This window comes from Vigna unguiculata, chromosome 5, assembly GCF_037176805.1.
Source record: "Vigna unguiculata cultivar grain cowpea cultivar isolate G323 ecotype 2 chromosome 5, ASM3717680v1, whole genome shotgun sequence".
Taxonomy (NCBI): Eukaryota; Viridiplantae; Streptophyta; class Magnoliopsida; order Fabales; family Fabaceae; genus Vigna; species Vigna unguiculata.
This window is the reverse complement of record NC_140796.1, coordinates 39608522-39627438: the sequence shown is the minus strand read 5'-3', so window position 1 is coordinate 39627438 and position 18917 is coordinate 39608522. Positions and strand designations below refer to the sequence as shown.

Sequence of the window (18917 nt, the reverse complement as noted above, 5' to 3'; positions counted from 1 at the left end):
TTTATCACTAATTTGTATCACAATTGATTAGTTAATTTATTGCAATTCTATTAATCTCCTATAAATATTATTTTGTTAATTGCAATTACTTAATTGTTATTCACTCTCTATTATGAGTCATGTCCATAAACTTATGCGTATAATAAAAAAAGAAGACAAAGAAAATAAATTATTCACAAAAAGTGTCTAAATACCTCCAATATTTGCAATACCTATTTAAAAAGGATAGATAATCAATCTTACAATGATCAAAGTATATCCATCCAACAGTACAAAACAACATAAAAGTTTCCACCAATGTATAATAGTTTTAGGACACAAAAGCATTGGAGGGTATCAACAAAAAGTAATGCATCAACACAATTAAAACACAAACAAAGTTTTGGATTCTTTAAGACATGTCTTCATTCTTGTTTCTTCAAAGCAGACAATAATTCTCTCTTAAAAGATTGCATTTGCTCTTGCATCTGTTGTTGCATAGTTGCTTGCATTTCTGCTTGTGCCTTCATTTGTGCTTGCATTAAGGCTTGCATATCAGTCTGTGCTTGCAACTGCGTTCTCACCTGCTCTTGCAAATTAGATATTTGTGTAGTCAGTGTAGTGATTTCTTCAGTTGTTGGATTTAGATTTTAGGAAGAGGGACCTTCAACTGTTGAGGATGAAACATGTGGGCCAATGCCAAGATCCAAACTGTGACCAATTCCATAAATTCTACCTTTCCTATTTTCACCACCTGTTTTTATCCAAACACCAGAGTCAACTATAGGATGCTTTGACGTGTCTTCCCCATATTTTTCAGTCATAGCATTTTCATATGATTCCTACATCAAATCAATATGTTAGCAATATTATATAAATAAGTAGTTTAACATTTATAAAATAAACATATTCTTACAATGAAGCTTTTTGCTTTGTTGGACACATATTGACCATCTTTTCGTTTGTGAACTTTGTTGTATAATTCACCATAAGAAATTGGGCGTTTGTATTCTTCTTCCTGTAAAAATAATGCAATTTATGTATAAAAACTTATTACTTTCCTTAATGACAGTAAAATGACATATTCATCTTACTTTCTGCCATATTACTTTCTATCAAGTGACCAACTCATTTCTATCTGACAGACAATTGCTATCTGATATTACATTTTGAATGTGACAAATTACAATGCATTATATTTGACTTATAAATTCAAATGTGAAAAGTAAGAGTACCATTTTTTTCAAGTGTTGTCCAAAGCTTCTTGATCCTGCTGTGTGAATCATGGCATCAGGCTTGGCAGCCCTATTGCTCTTACCTGCAGTAGACTTTTTTTTCCATTCTTCTGTTGCCCATATGTCTACTAATCCATCCCACATCTCAGTCCTAATACCTCTTGGTCCAAAACCTTTTAAGTCTTGAATATTGTCTGAATTTGTCCTTTCTTTCGCCTTTTTTCTCGCCTTAGATAAAGAGTTAGAATATCGATCCATGCATGTTAAATTCCAAACCTTTCTTGCTATATAACGATCATAAGTTGATGAAAAACGATACTTCTCCTACATCAATATAATGATTAATTTATAATACAATAAGTGATACAAAAATATTTCATTACATTAACTAAATGATTACTAACCATAAACTCATTGAACAGAATTTCTTTCATATCAACAAAATATTTTTTCCAATTTGGTGCTGGATTAGGCATCCTCATGAGCAACTCAGATATAATATCTCGAGTCACTGAATCTGGAACAAACCTCCTCCTATAATTTCAGACACTTAGTTTATATAAATTATGATTTGGTAATAAAAGTTAAACAATTGATAATTAAGTTTAGTTTAACTTACAGGTTAGTAATTTTTTGCACAGATATAATAGGTCTCCTATCAACTTCATTGTGAGAATTTTCACTTGAAGGCTCCTCCTGAAATTGTGGGTTAGCACATGTTGGGGCAACACAAGATTGGTTAGCATCAATTGGTGGGGTGGTGTCTATTGATTGATCACCATTGGTTGAATGGCCAACATCAGCTGATGGTTCATGGATTGAAGTAGCACCTAAGAAAAAAAATAATGAAACAATACCTTGTATTTAAAAAACTTTAAAAAAAGTTAATAAATAAGACATCATTAAAGTATTTGTACTATACCTAGTGAATGCAAACAAGGATCTGGGTCTAAAGAGTTAATGAGAGAGTGAGTAGGATGGAATGGAGTAATAAAACCTCGACCTCTCCCTCTTCCTCTTCCTCGGGGCATTTTGAGATTATCAAGTGAACCAAATGTAACTTAGCTTGTAACAAGGATTGCCAGTTAGTAATGTCATTCAAGCCTTGTGTCCGCAGATGAATTTCTTATAAAAAAGAGAGAGAAAGTTGATTAAACATGTCGAAAGAAGACCAATGAATCATACAGATGCTACACTACTCAAGAAAAAATTCTATGCTTTGCCTCCTCCTACTATGTTCTACTATACCCTCCTCCTTTCTCTGTTCTACCAACCACACTATAAGTTTGTTATAATATTTCAAACCTGAATATTACAGAAAAAATTAGTTGAATTTTTCTGTGTTCAATTATTATTAATTAACAAATAAAAGCAAAACACAAACGCATACAAAGTTTGTTTATTTATGGCCTTTTCTTGTCCCTCCAGCAACTTACAATTTCTCAATCCAAAACTCAACCCTCTCCCTCACTTCTCTCTCTCTTTCTCTCTCTCTCTCTTATAATATTATCTTCACTATCCATAACCATATCTCCATGCAGAAAAAATTTAGAAAATAAATAAACTAGTTTTAAGCATGTTTAGTGAAGCTAGGCTTTTCTGAATTGAACATTTTGCAACATTAGCAAGGAAAGTTAAATTGATCAACCAATGAGTTACAAAGAGCTAAATTAAAATGTTTGGATTTGTTGCTTCATTTGTAAGGATTTTTTTATTTCAAGAAAACATTTTCCACTTTCACAAAAATAAAGGCTACCAAATTATCACCTCTGAGACATTACGATTGCTTTCATATGACTTCCATGGTTGAGGTTCCACCACAAAAATGCTACCCTGCACAAAAGAAAGAATATATTTTTAACATACAACAAAATATAATTACATCATGTCCATTATTAAATAAAAAAGTAAAGATTAATCCAAGCTGGAACAAAAAGAAAAGTAAAAAGTCTATGGAGTAGAGGGAGGAGATGGGACTTGAGAAAGAGAGTAGAAGAAAACATCCATGACTACAAGGATAAAGAGAAAGGAAGGGGTGGGAGTAGATTTGCAGAAGAGATCATGTGCAACCATATACCTTAATATGATGTTCATCTCACCATAAAAACCTTATCTGACCAAATAGGTCCCAATATATCATATGCCTTTTTTCAGTTTCAGTGGTCAAGACATTTAGTAGAAATAAAAACAATAGGATGATGAAAGGAGATAATACTTACAGGTCGGAGCAGTTTCCAAATCTCTGAAAACAAAATAATTAAGTTGCCATCTCCCCAATTTAGATGTATCCACTTTGTTACACTCAAACTACAAAGGAAAAGATAACTTACATAATAACATAAGTAGCACATTGAAGACGATTCATAACAAGCGTATTCAGATAATGACGTTAAAGAACAGGGGTTAAGTCAAAACCAACTTGAGAATGTCTTTCTTCATGGAGCTTAATAATTCAAAATGCAAGTGCTTGGTGATTGATGCACATCTACTTACCTTATGAAATGTAAAAGATACTTTCATAAGCAATCACATAAGAAAACACAATATCACTACTATTAAATAAACTTACGTACATTCATTCATAGCCACTCATCGTCTAAGTTATCTAAATCATAATTTGAATCATCCAACTCCTCGTCTAAATCATTTAACTTTATGTCTTCATCCAGAAGCTCATCATTGTCATTGAAAAATTGATCATTATGCACATTGTGTATCGGATAATGAACATCATCCATGTTTACCTCTTCCATTGGGGCATTATCATCAAACAATTGTATTTCCTCGTCATCCAGAACAATATTTGTCATTCCCATTGATCCATCATCTTGAAAATAATCATTAACAACTTTCTCATTTGAAAAATCCTCATCATTTTTTAATGTCTCAACCATAAATAATTTTGGTCTAACCTTGCAAGCTGTCCACCAATCAGCATTATTTCTACCCTTATTATGTGGATACCTTGTATAGTACACTTGTTGAGCTTGTCCAGCTAATACAAATGGCTCATTTGTCTGAAGCTTTGACTTATGCTTAATATCAACCAACCCATATTTATCAACTTTAACACCATGGAAAGGATCAAACCAATGACACCGTAGGATAATTATTTTGTTTTGATATCCAGGATATGACGATTCTAATATTTCTTCAACAATTCCATAATAGTCCAAATCATTTTCACCGTATATATTTCCTCTAACACATATCCCATAGTTCATGGTAGATTTATTAGCTCCGTATTCCTTAGTATGAAATCTATATCCATTTACTATTAGACCATTATAGGAAGTTACAATCTTAATCGGACCGTAACTTATCTCTCAAATCAATCGATCCTCAACTTGACCAGCAAGCACCTATAGAGGATTACATAAAGAAAATATATAATTATATCACTTAATAAAACAAATATCAAATTAAAATTTAAATTGTAATGAGAAACAACTCACTTGGTGCTTCAACCACCTATTGAAATCTTTATCTCGAGATATCAATATTTCATCGTCAGAGATATTAGGATTTGTTTCCTTTAATGAATCCTCAAATTTCCTAATACAGACAACAATTAATATCATAACTAAGTTAATTATGAATAAATAAATAACAAAAAGAAAAACTTACTGTAGGTATGGTCCTACTTCTTTGCAATTTACAATGACATATGTCTCAGCAATATGGAGTTCCTCCTCTGTTAATAATCTATTATGGCCTTTACCAATAGGACGACATGGGTGTCTAAAAATAGATAGCTTTTCTGTATTTTTATCTTCACCACCATCATCGTTACGAGAAACTTGAGTACGCCTTGTTTGAATGGATGGATTAAAATACATAGAAGCAAAATTAGAAATTTCTTCTAAAACATATGCTTCACAAATGGACCCTTCAACCTTTGCTTTATTTCGAACCTTTCTTTTCAAATATAACATGCATCTCTCAAATGGATACATCCATCTATATTGCACAGGTCCTCCAACCTTAACTTCATGTGGGAGATGTATAACCAAATGTTCCATTGAATCAAAGAATGCTGGTGGGAAAATCTTTTCAAGCTTACAAATTGTTTCGATGATAGAAATCTTAACGTGCTCCATGACAGAAGCATGCACTGCATTTGCACAAATCTCTTTAAAAAACAAGCTGACCTCTGTTAAAACACCCCATATAGGCTTTGGCAACATATCACGAAATGCTAAAGGAATAAGTCTTTGCATAAAAACATGACAATCATGACTTTTCATCCCATATATTTTCCCCTCATCTACATTAATGCAACGTGAAATGTTAGACGCATAGCCATCTGGAAACTTTAGTTGTTTTATCCATTCACACACCATTTTTCTCTGGTCAGAATTCAAGACATATGTTGCCTTTGGTTTTTTATACTTCTCATTCTCCAACACTAACTCTAACTTGGGACGTTTACATATCAACCTCAAATCTTGTCTTGCATTTGCAGTATCTTTTGTCTTGGCCTTTATGTCCATCACAGTGTTGAAGATGTTGTCAAAAACATTTTTTTCAACATGCATGACATCTAAATTGTGACGAACCATATTAGTAGACCAATAAGGCAATTCCCAAAATATGCTCTTCTTAACCCAATTATGCGTTTTACCAAAGTCGGGTTGCTTTTGCTTGCTTGATTTCAAGCCAAACGTAACTTTTTGAAGTTGATTTACTTGATTTATTACATCTATGCCACTAAATTCTTGTGGTGGTAAAGAGTTCTCAACTACTGACTTCTTAAAAGAGCATTGATCACGACGAAATGAATGATTGATAGGTAAAAATCGACGATGACAATCAAACCAACAAGGTTTACCACCATTCTTCAAAGTAAATGAATTAATATCCCCCATACAATAGGGACAAGCAAATTTTCCATGAGTACTCCATCCAGACAACATTCCATAAGCTGGAAAATCACTTATTGTCCACATTAATGCTGCTTTCATAATGAAATTCTGTTTTTTCCATGCATCAAAAGTATTAATCCCAATATCCCATAAGATCTTTAACTCATCGATTAGAGGTTGGAGATAAACATCTAAACTTTTACCAGGTGATTTGGGTCCAGGAATCATAAGAGTAAGAAATATGTATTCCCTTTTCATACACATGCTTGGAGGAAGATTGTAAGGTGTTAAAAAAATCGGCCAACATGAGTATGGGCTACTTGAATTACTAAATGGATTAAAACCATCCGTGCAAAGTCCAAGCCTGACATTTCGTGGATCCAAAGCAAACTTAGGATGAGTTGCATTAAATTTTTTCCAAGCCTCTGCATCAGCTGGATGTGTCATCATTAATTCATGTTGGCGTACTCCATCTGCATGCCATCGCATATATTTTGAAGTATTAACAGACATAAAGAGGCGTTGAAGTCTTGGAATAATGGGGAAATATCTTAACACTGAGTAAGGCACATCCTTGTTTTTTGTTGTTGTCTTAGGTTTAAATCGTGGTTCTTTACACACCAAACAAACATTCTTGTCACTGTTTTCTTTGTAATATAGCATACAATGATTAGGACATGCATCTATCTTCTCATATCCTAATCCCAATTCACTCACCATTCTCTTTGATCTGTACAAATTTTCAGGCAACCTTTCTGACTCTGGAAGCATGCTTTTGATTATAGCAATCATTCGATCATAACAACTAACACTCATGTTAAACTCTGACTTCAAGTTTAGGAGTTGTGTTACTGCAGAAAATCTTGTATGATTCTTACAACCATCCCATAAAGGTTCATCAGTATTCTTTAATAAGTTAAAAAACTTCTTAGCTGATGGATTTGGATCCTCTTCCACTTCTTGTACTTCTGGATTTGATCTAATGGAAAAGGCATTCATAACCATATCATGATATGGATTTGTATTCTCTTCAACACGGTCTTGGCCAGAAGACACAACATCTACCCATCTTTCTTCACCATGAAGGGTCCAATTTGTGTAACCATCCATAAATCCATGGTGATACAAGTGTTTTTCAACATTAAATGATATATCCCAATAACGATTCCTACATTTTCCACATGGACAAGGAATGCGTCCTGTTACATCAGCAAATTTTGGATCTCTTTTAGCTACTTGAATAAAGCCATCAATGCCATTTCTGAACTCCTCAGTAACACTACCAAATTGATCTTTTCTTCGCAACATCCATCCTCTATCAGGTCTCATTGTCCTTGTAGTTGGTCTCAAAATAAAAATCTACTCCAAAGAATTGTATCAAAAAATTCAGTAGAGAGATACAAGTTACTCCAAATTGATGTCACACGTCATAAAATTTAGATAATAGGAGATAAATACAATCAGAGTTAATCAATGTAACATGTTAAAATGATAAAGGATAAAATGAAAGTATATGACTCTTATCACACAAATGATTTTTTTATTAATTACAAATTTCTCATATTAAAACTAAGAGGTAATAATCAAGATATTGTGTAGATGAGAATAGCTTCCATCAATTAAGATTTCAAACATTACAATGACTTCTCTTCTGCAGCTATATGTACAAGGGTATAAAAAAAATCACAAATTTGAATAAAATAATATTTAAAAAATAACTTTACCTAGGAAAATATCAATTGAATGACTGTCACGACATTTCTGTTGTATTGTGCAAGCAAATGTATGGCATCACCCCTATGCAAAGCTAAAAACTCCTACACTCACAAAATTCGAGCATTAGAACAGACTCTGTATGTCAAATAAGTTGTATGGAAAACTCTCTTCAAAGCTAAAACACTCCAACAATAAGAATCATGATGACTATAAAAACTAAAACCAACATTTTTTACATGCTATTATTTAGTAGCCATAAGAGAAAGAATAAATATCATAGAATTGACGTAGAAGTACCACTCAAGTTCAAAACAAAATGGAAGTTTCCTACAAGTTCAAAATCCCAAAATGTATACTTATGCATTTTATTTAATCTACCTGTAAAAGAATAAATAATATTTGATAACATAGCAATGAGAATGGGTCTCAAAACAAACTAAAATAAAACGGGAATGGGACAAAATAATAGGAAAAAGAAACAAAATAATTCATGTAACTACATTTTTATTGTTTTAAAAAAATGCAAATTTGCATTACAGTGAAACTAAACCTTTCCAATATATTTATTGAAAAATCAAAACCTATCATGGAAAGCTTGAATAGGTGTTTTTTATATTTATTGAAATATTGGGAGTTGTTTCTAATAGTATGGTTTTTAACATTTCTGATATATAAAAGATAAGAATGATGGAGTGACCTATGCAGACATGGAATGTCTATAACTCGTACCATCAAGCATATTTTCAAGTGCCACCAAAGAAAAATGATACATAATAGGTGTAAATTTGCCAATAGTTAATAATCCTATCTTACCAAGTTTGGCAATCTCAATTCTTTATGTGAAAAAACCACCACTGCAACAAATAAAAGACTTCAGAAAGCTAGTGATTGAAAGTACATAATGGGAAATGTTCATTGTCGAATCACCTATTATCTCTTAGGTCCAAAACAAATGCATTAAAATTATCCTTAATGTATTGATTGCTTATTTGATAGCACCTGCAGGGAGGGACATCCACCAGAAAGTAAGGAAAAGACAAATACAAACAATTATCAATATATTCAATAATGTAAATCATACTTAATCTGAATTGAAAGTGTACAATTCCTATCCAATGATTCCTTTAATGTGTCAAATGATTTGTTGTATATAAATGGAAATTAGAATGTGAACATAGTTTTCTCACTGCTCCTCTCGTTTAATGTATAAAATACACTTTTAAAAATAAAATATAAGATAATAACATTTGATTAAAACTATAGAAAAGAAACCTATACCAAGTGTAAGAGATTTTGACGAACATATATGTGCTACCTTCTTCATTGTGAGCATGGTCACATCTTTAAAGGATGAAATGTGGTTTATATATTTTAACATGAAATAAATAATAGAGTGAAATTAAATAATAAATCTGTAATTCTAATGTCAAATTTTAAAAATAGTTTCATTCAAAACATAGAGGTATTGTTGAAAATTCTTCGACAGCCATATAACATATACTCAAATGAACATGAAATGGATTCCAGAAGCTCATATGCCTAGCTATAGCATGTACACTGTTGACAACATTCTAAGCATTGGTTTTCTTTATACCAACCAAATTAAGCATTGCATATCTTCTTAATAAACTTGTAACATCGAAAGCACTGCATTGAAATATATTTGATGGAAACATCCAATTTGTTCTTGAATAGAATTTGCTATTCAAATCCTAAAACCCTAAAATAGTTTAATCAATCAAAATCCTAAAACTTAAAATATCTTATGTCAGCTTTTTTCACCTTCAATCTCTAAAAATCTAGACCATTTACTGAGAAGAGTGTTATCCTTGGAAGATTGAGACAATGAAAGAGGGTATATGAAACAGGAAAATCGAAAATTGAAAAAAAATGGAGGAAACCACGTACCTATGAACACAGCTGAACTAAGAACACGAAGACGAAGGATTCAGAGTATGACTGAGGAGAAGAACAACCAAAGTGTGAGTGAAGAGGAAAGTGAACATTTGAGTGTTTGAAAATGTGAACGAGAAGCACGGAAACGAGACAAAAGTTGAAGATGTGAAAAAGTAGCCCGTTGGTCTCTTTCAAAAAAATTAAAAAAGATAGTTTCTAAATAGAAAAAATCTATAAAAAAAAAGGAAAACCCCTTTACTAATTTTCATTTTAAACTATCTTAGTAAATAAAAAATATCATTGTTAAAGTATACATAAGCTATCTCCTTCTTTGATTTATATTTTTATTAAACTTATAATTTTTTTACTAAAATTAAAATTTATATATCTAATTTCCTATTTTATTTATTATATATTTTAATTAATTTGTTAATATCTATATTTATATTTTAATATATACAATTATATTTAAAAATATTTTTTAAATTTTAAAATTAAAAATATTTCATATTAAAAATATTTAAATTAAAAGTAATTTTAAAATATTTAAATTAAAAGTAATTTTAAAATATTTAAATTAAAAGTAATTTTAAAATATTTAAATTAAAAGTAATTTTAAAATATTTAAATTAAAAGTAATTTTAAAATATTAATGTTAAAAATAAATTTAAAATATTTAAATTTAAGATAATTTTAAAATATTTAAATTAAAAATAAATTTAAAATATTTATATTATAAATATTTTTAAAATATTTAAATTATAAATAATTTTAAAATATTTAAATTATAAAAAAAAAATAGAATATCTAAATTAAAACATTATATATTTATACTAGCTATTTTGCTAGTAAAGTAGCTATTTTGCTACAAACTAGCTACATTTTTATTCCTTCGCTATTTCATTGCAAATTAGAGAGGGATTAGCTACATATATATATATATATATATATATATATATATATATATATATTCTAGTAAATTTGTAGTTATTTAGCTACGAAGAAGCTACAAATTGTTTCATTCATTACTCTCTCACAAATTAGTTAGAGATTAGTTACAAATATATGTTCTAATAAATCTGTAGCTATTTTGCTACAGACAGGCTACAAATTTATTCTTTCGCTATTTCCTCGCAAATTTGTGAGGGATTAGCTACAAAAAAATTTTCTCGCTAATTTTCCTAGCAAAATAGAAATTTTCTTGTAGTGCCTTAGCTTTCCTAGCAACAGCAGCAGCACTCAATCTCCTAGAATACCTCTCAGGAAAAGTTATCGCTTTACCCACACTAGGTTTTTCAAAGCTTCTATTGAGAACACTCAGAGAACTCTCTTGCAGTCACAGCACTAGTACTCTAGCTTCTAAAAAAGGTGAGTGAGAAGTAACTCTGAGGTTCCTTAAATAGGGGTTCCAGAAATTAGGTCAAAAAGCTGAACAGTCCCGCCCAACAGACCAGGATAATCGATTATCACTAGTGATAATCGATTATTCCAGTGTGGCTTATGGAAAACAAATTTTTTTAGCAGATAATCGATTATCAGAAGTGATAATCGATTATTCCAGTGCTTTCTTGAAAAATTGGTTTAGCTTAGGATAATCGATTATTCTAAGTGATAATCGATTATCATGTTGATATTTCAAGAAATACTAGAATTTTCTTGTACAATACTGCTTCTAAATTAATCTAATTACATTTTACAAGATAGCTTTAAACATAACAACATATGGTCTTCATATTGTCTTCCAGATGGCTTTCAGGCTTCTTTTATCATCATCAAAATCTTGCTTCAGCATTTAGACTTGTATTGCTTTTGCCAACAAACTTATCCTAACAGGTTCGTTATTTTAACTATGCATGTTGATTGAAAAACTCACACAAAATCAGCAAAATAAATCTAATCCTATGTAGTTTGTAAAAGGGTTTTAAATGGCAACAACAACCATGCACTCATTGTCATTCCCATACAATATACTCCATTTTCTTCTAATCCCAAACACCAATTCCTCCAATTATCACCACTTCCCACTAACTCTGCCACAACTCCTTTCCCACTGCACTAAACACAGACCAGAACGTTCATTCCAACACCAAATAGATTTCAAACAAACATAATAGAGAGATGAAAAAAGGAGTCAGAACATTGAACACACAGATTTTAATCAAACAGATTTTAGGAACCCATATGCTATGCTCACTATAGCTCAAGGATCATGATATTCATTCAAACCAGTAAAAACATATTTCAAACCAACAAACTATTGGCATACTCAAAGTGTACTTCATATTATAATGGCAATAATTAAATATACAATTCAATGTTTCTGTAGCCATGGACTTATTATATGCAGGCATAGATTCTAGTAGTGAGCATGCATTATTTGATTTCCTAACTAACAACAATAGATTTCCTAGAATAGATTTGCCTACAAACAGTTGAACTATTTACAAATTATCAAAAAATTAAGTACAAATAGTCCTAAAAGTATCACTATCTAACTAATGAGAGAAAAAAATACTAAATTTTTACAGAAGAAATAGATAACAGAGAAAGGAAGTATTAGAAATAGAGAAGACAAAACTATGGAGTTAAGCTTCACCACCCTGCAATTAAGAACTCAATTGTGTGAAGAAGGAAAAGCAAGAAATAGAACAAAAATATTCAATCTCACACACTACTCTACAAAGAAATCTCTATTTTATTCCTATGCATACACGAACTTGAACACTAATTGAACTTATACATTCAAAATAGACATCTGGAGAAAAAAAATAGTACTAAGGGACTGAAAAGTGAAGTTGTAAGACAACGGTTTGAGCAAGGGGAACCAACCACCAACTACAATATTGTTTTAACCATAACCATGCACTCAAACCAGTAAAAACAGATTTCAAATAATCAAATTTCAAAGCAACAAATTATTGGCATACTCAAAGTGTACTTCGTATTATAAAGGCAATCATTAAATAGACAATTCAATGGCAGCAAGAACAAATTTACCCCAATTTCCATAGCCTCCTCATTCACAAAGGTGCCATTTTTCCTCTTATAGTGATCTTCCACATTTCAGCTCGCCCAATGTTCCTACCAATCTCAATTTTCTATATGTTTTGAAGAAAAGTAAAATGAGCAAAAAAAATGTACTATGGCTTGTACTCATATTTCCAAAAGGGTTAAAACCATCAGTAGCTAAACCAAACCGTACATTTTGAGGATCATTTGCAAATTCTGGATGTAATAGATCAAAAATTTTCCAAGCCTCGGAATCTCTAGGATGCTTAATCAATCCATCTACATTACCCTCTAATGCATGCCATGTCATAGAATCAACTATCTTAGAACACATAAACAATCTTTGCAATCTCGTCTTTAATGGAAAATAGCGTAAGATCTTTGCATATTGTTTCTTATCTTTATCTTTCCACTTAGAGGTTTTGCATCGTTTACATTCTTCTAAGCCTTCGTTTTCCTCACCCCAATATAGCATTTTATCTTTACTTCACTTCTCGCATTCGTTTAAGTTCCCCACCCTTACCACAAGTAAGCGGCCTGGGTCGAAGACCCTTAACTTGTTAATTCGTTTAAGTTCCCCACCCTTACCACAAGTAAGCAGCCTAGCTCGAACACCCTTAACTCGTTGTTAATTCGTTTAAGTTCCCCACCCTTACCACAAGAAAGCGGCCTGGGTCGAACACCTTTAACTCGTTGTTAATTCGTTTAAGTTTCCATCCTTACCACAAGTAAGCCGCCTGGGTCGAACACCATTAACTTGTTGTTAATTCGTTTAAGTTCCACACCCTTACCACAAGTAAACAGCCTGGGTCGAACACCCTTAACAAATAACCATGCGTGCAAACATCACATACATCAAACACCCACTTACAAACATGAAAAGCAGTTAACCCACAAGTGACCGGCCTCAAACAAACACAATATAAACATAAACGAACATTCATATAAAGATGAAAGTAAAGCAATGTACGAGTTATTACAGACTTGGAATCATTAAGCAAATTGGAAATATTAAATCAAAAATCCTAAGCCGCCTCCTGCTCAGCACCCTCCGCCACCACCTCATCACCACCTGCGTCGACATTCACCGCCTCCTTATCTTCATCCCCTTCTGGGCTAGATTCCGCCTCATCTATAAGTACCCTATCAACAACATCCTTATTTACATCAAACTTTGCGTCATTAACGTCAACATTCTCATAGAAAAAGATTGCTTTCCGCACACCCATCTGAAAGTCGTTAATATGTTCTTGTATTATACAGCTCTTTAGGTCATCCAGCTCCCCTTCCAACCCGTCATGTTTTTCCTTTATATCATCATAGTCGGCCTCAAGATCTGCAATCCGGCCCTTCAACTTTTCTTCAGAGTCAAGGCAATGCACCCTCCACGTAACAAGCCTCTTCCTCTCCGTTCCCCAATCCTCGTTCTCTTTCTTCCAAGCCTTTTTCTCCTCTGCATGCTTGTCCACCTTCTCTTACAGCTCTTCAACCTTCGTCCGGGTCCCTTCCTTCAACTCCCTCTGATATAAGGATCTAACACGCCGACTTAGTATCAAGGTCTTGCTGCTAAACTCGACCATAGCCTTCACCAAGGCATTCAGCTCCATGTTGTCAATAGAATCTATTAGCGACTCCGGCACATTAATCTCGATATCTTTTCAAACAGTAGTCTCTAGAAGCTTAATCAGTTCAGCTTCCGGTCCCTTCACTCCACTTGACGAACCCACCCCCATCAAAACAGTTCGCACCTTCTTCACAACTTTGCCTTCCTTTTGGTCCCACCGTGCACATGAACATCTACCAACGACTCCTACAAGTTGGGAACCTTAGTGCTTCCCGCAGCTCTAGCCGTTGCCGCTTTCTCCTTGCGTAAAGTTTGGAAAAGTGTTAAGTTCTTCTTGCCCATTTGTGCCATATGCCCTGAAATACACAACACACAAACTGTCAAAATACTCGAACATATAACAATGCTCAAAGTTACAAAAAGATACCTTCAATATCTATAATCGGGTGAACCAAATTATACACCCTAACTAAGCCCTTAATGGGCATCTTATCGCTTAACTGCATCAAGGTATCCACCACCTCTTTCTCCGCCACCGACAAATCCTCCATCGATATCACCTTATACCTCCAAGGGTTGCCGGTCCAGAAAAATGGAAATTTAGTGTTACCGTCAGCTGTGTAGAAGTGTGACCGACCAGCCGGTTTCACCACCACCTTGAAGAATCCTTCTTTAAAATGTTTGAATGACTGAGTGAAAGCGTCTAGTCTATTGAGACCAGACCGACTTATTAGCAACAACCACATTGTCAGAATTTTTGGCCTCGTAACAAAAAAGTATAGGAATGCTCAAGGGGACGGCTCCAAGTACAATGCCATGCACAGCAACCGAAAAGCTTGCAAGTATGGCCAACTATTTGGGTGAAGCTGAGTAGGACCGACGTTCAACAATCGAAGCACTCCCATGGTGAACTCATCGAATGGCAGCCGAATGTGTAGTTGCGAGAAATGGCACATATTTATATAGAAAAACTCTTCGGCTGCTACTTCTCGATCGTGGCAAACACATTCCACAACGGTCACTCTCTCTGGCACCACTATGTCCCTCTGAGCACCTTTCTCAAAAAGTGGTGTGCAGTTTAACCACGATCTCAGTAAACGCGACCATCGAAACAACGATTACTGTGTCCGCATGTCTGCCGCCACCCATTCGTACCCGGCCTTCGCCGACCAACTACTCTCCACCAACTCCTCGGGTGGGTCTTCCCTAACTTCAACCACCCTCTCCATTGGAATCCTCCCTATATTACCTATTTCTTCCCTATCACTAGTATCGTCTCGACTACTTCCACTATTTCCAGACCGCTCACTACCCAAACTTGACAACGAAACCCTATCACTACTACTAGACATACCTGATTCTTTTAAGATGACGGAGGAGGTAAGGAAGATATCGGACAACTCTAAAACACACGCGAATAGATTTTTTGCAAATGAAACAAAGTGAATGCACTGCCAACATTATCTTCATTTATAGACACGAATCTCAAACGTCACAACTCCTTCCCGCCAAAAAACACAACTTATTTCAATCATCATAAAGTATCAAAATGACGGTGTCAAACCTCTATAGATCAGATTTTTGACACCCCTTCACCTGCCACAAACCCCTTCACCTACCTGAAATCCCTTCATATCTTTTAGCCTTCACACTGTTCATCACATTTAAAGGCTGGGGGACTGGTGTATCACACCTAGCCGGTCATGCTAGCACATCAGCACATATCATCCTTCACCAACACACTTATATCGGCAAAGGCTGGGGAACTGGTGTATCATACTTGGCCAACTTAACCAAATAATAACAATAAACAATCACCACATCTATACCAGAAACAACCCAGGTATCCGGCTTAGGCTGACATAAGCCTAACCGGCCTAAACCCATAATCAAAGTCGCTAAAGGAACGACCAACCTAGGACAGTATACGAACAATGACGACATAAGCCAACTAGGAAAGTAACCGGATCAAACCCTTCTAAAAGACTTGGCGAAGCCAAAACACCTAAGAAACAGCCAGTCCACGATAGTCAGGACTAGGGGCCCACCTTTAGCCCAAGCTAGGGCCTAGTCCATGAAATGGTCAAACACAATTAATAATCTATAAATACACTTGGACCCCACAGATTAAAGGTACGCATTTATTACTTCATTAATCACCTGATTTGACTTTTCAAGGGCTTTCGCTAACTTAGGCTTCGGAGTCCATTCTCTAGGTAACTCCTCCCGGGTTCAAACCGATATATGCCAAACGGAAAGAACCCAATCGAGGAGATAGCGGACTATATGGGTAAGGTGATACTTGTGCCTAATCGATCTTATTTGTTCTTTACAAGAACAAGTTTAACATAATTTGGGATTTTATTTGGATTGTATTGAAGTTTATCTAGATTTTAATCGAAATTACAATTTAGTTTTCTTCAAATTGAAGAAAAAAATTTGTGTGTTTTTTTTAATTAAGTGAGCCAGTGAGCCAACCCGTGTAACCCGCCAACTCGTGGTGGGTCGGGTCGGGTTCTAATTTTGTTGGCTCGTTAATAAGTGAATCGAGTTGGGTTGACCCACTAAGTGGCCAACCCGTCGCGAGCCGAACCAGGTTGGGTCGGGTGACCCATTTTGACAGCTCTAAGTAGTAGTTAGTATTACTATTATTCTTTTATTATAATTATTACTATTTTCCATTCTTATTATTATTATTTTTATTTTTATTTTGTACCTGATCCATCATTTACAATATAGACTATTATTAATATTAAGATTATTATTATTATTATTTGACTTAATATTACTATTAATATTATTAGCACTAATAAATATTTAATATTATTAGTATTTTTATCATTAAAATTATTGTTATTTTACTATTTTTATTATTTTGCATTGTTATTTTTATTAGTATTATTAAAATAATTTTTTTACAGGCTACACAAGGATAGTATACATATATTTATTATATGAACAATATTTGCATACATATTTTATTTTATTATAATATATAGCACAAAAAGTTTAATCATTGATTTTGATCGTTCAATAATATTGTTTTATTACACAAAACTAATAATATATTAATATTTATTATTATTTCTATTATTTTATTATTATGACCATTATTATTAGTTTATTATTATTATTATAATATTATAATAATTATTATTATACATAAGAATGCATAGTTAATTATTATGTACAACATTAACTAATATAGATCGTGATTATAAACAATTTATATTATTTCCTTATGATATATCAAACACGACTTATTACACTTTGTAACGAATTCAAATATTATTTGTGTTACATACAATATAAATTTCATAAAAGTACATATTGTTACTGTAATATATTATTATTGTAAGAAATGTAAGGTCACTTACGTTGCTGCCCTTATTTTAAAGGGTCACTCCAAAATCGGTTGAGCCTAGGACTGATCCAAAGGACAAACAGACCCTAAGTCTGCCCTAACACACTCTTCACTTCTCACATTCAGAAAATAGTTGTTTGTTCTTCCCTTTCCCCCTAAAACAAAGCTCTGTTAGGGTTTGGTTCCCGCTCGTTTGTGCTCACTCAAAAGTTCGCTCTGTCTCACGTAAGTTGGTCCTTGAACCTTACTCCTTTCCTTCTAAGTTGGTTTTCGTGGTTTCTGTTAGGATTCACGATAGTAACCATGTTATCCTTCTGTGCCGCTGTTCCAGTTAGTGAATCTGCTCCTGGATCTACGAAGTTCTTTGGCTTAGGGTCGGAGTTTGATATTAGTCCCTTTTCAGGTAAGGGAAGCTATGGCTTACTTATGTATTTTGTTTTTCCTGTTGTTCTGTTGTTATTTTAAGAGTCTACGCTTGGTGTGATGTTGTGAATGCTTGGAATGTTTTATCATGTTGGTTCGGATTGGTAAGTGTGGTTGTTGCAGGGAAACAGTTGCGAGATCTGATAATCTCGCCCAAGCGAGCCTGTCTCGCCTAGGGGAGATGAGCATAGACTCGCCCAGACCTTTTCACGCGAGGGGTCGCTCAGGCAACCATCTCCGTTTTGAGCGAGCGAGAATGCGCATAGGCCACTGTTTCTGTGTGTCGAGCTCTCGCCTAGGCGAAGGGAACTCGCTGAGCGAGAGACCCTCTCGCTTGAGCGAGACCCTTCAGCCTGGGCAAAGCGTTGGGTGAGAGTGCGTTCTGGTTTGGTGTTTCCCTTGTTCTTGGATGTTTGGCTTGTATTTGATTGGATTATTATATAATGGCATGAGGGGAATGAATATGCATGAATGGGAGGGTGTATTAGTTGTGAATGACGAACTTGAATAATTCTTGGCATGTAATGAACATGGAATGGTTGGTTATGAAAGTGGCATGGTAATGAGATGAGTTGAAATTCTATATTCATGGATGGAGTATGATGAGTTGGTATGGGTTTGACCTGGAACATGAAAGAGGTTGGTTATAAAGGTTGACATAATATATATGCATGGATGATAAATATTACTTAGTTGTTTGAATATGTTTGGTCTATGGTCAGTGCGTAATTCCTTGAAATCTCTAGGTGAGATTTCAGGGTCATGCTTTAATGGTCGGGACGTAATTCCATGACCCTTGTTAGTGGGTCTCCATGGTAGTGCCCCATCTATATAGTCTGGTAAGGATTCAAGGTAAGGTTGCATCC

At 33.9% G+C, this 18917-nt stretch overlaps 2 pseudogenes across 1 annotated transcript; both read right to left on the bottom strand.

The window, feature by feature from the left end:
• LOC146886425 (uncharacterized) overlaps nt 1-18240 on the bottom strand; it is a 32421-nt pseudogene extending 14181 nt beyond the window's left edge.
• Nucleotides 166-9845, bottom strand: LOC114184158 (uncharacterized; annotated as a pseudogene). Its single transcript, XR_014995414.1, has 14 exons — nt 9704-9845; nt 8723-8794; nt 8609-8649; nt 7804-7896; nt 4842-7438; nt 4670-4769; nt 3800-4576; nt 2996-3047; nt 2137-2274; nt 1834-2044; nt 1619-1748; nt 1215-1538; nt 896-997; nt 166-821 (listed from the first exon to the last, which is right to left on the bottom strand). The product of XR_014995414.1 is annotated as an uncharacterized LOC114184158 (transcript).
• Nucleotides 18241-18917: the final 677 nt, after the last annotated feature.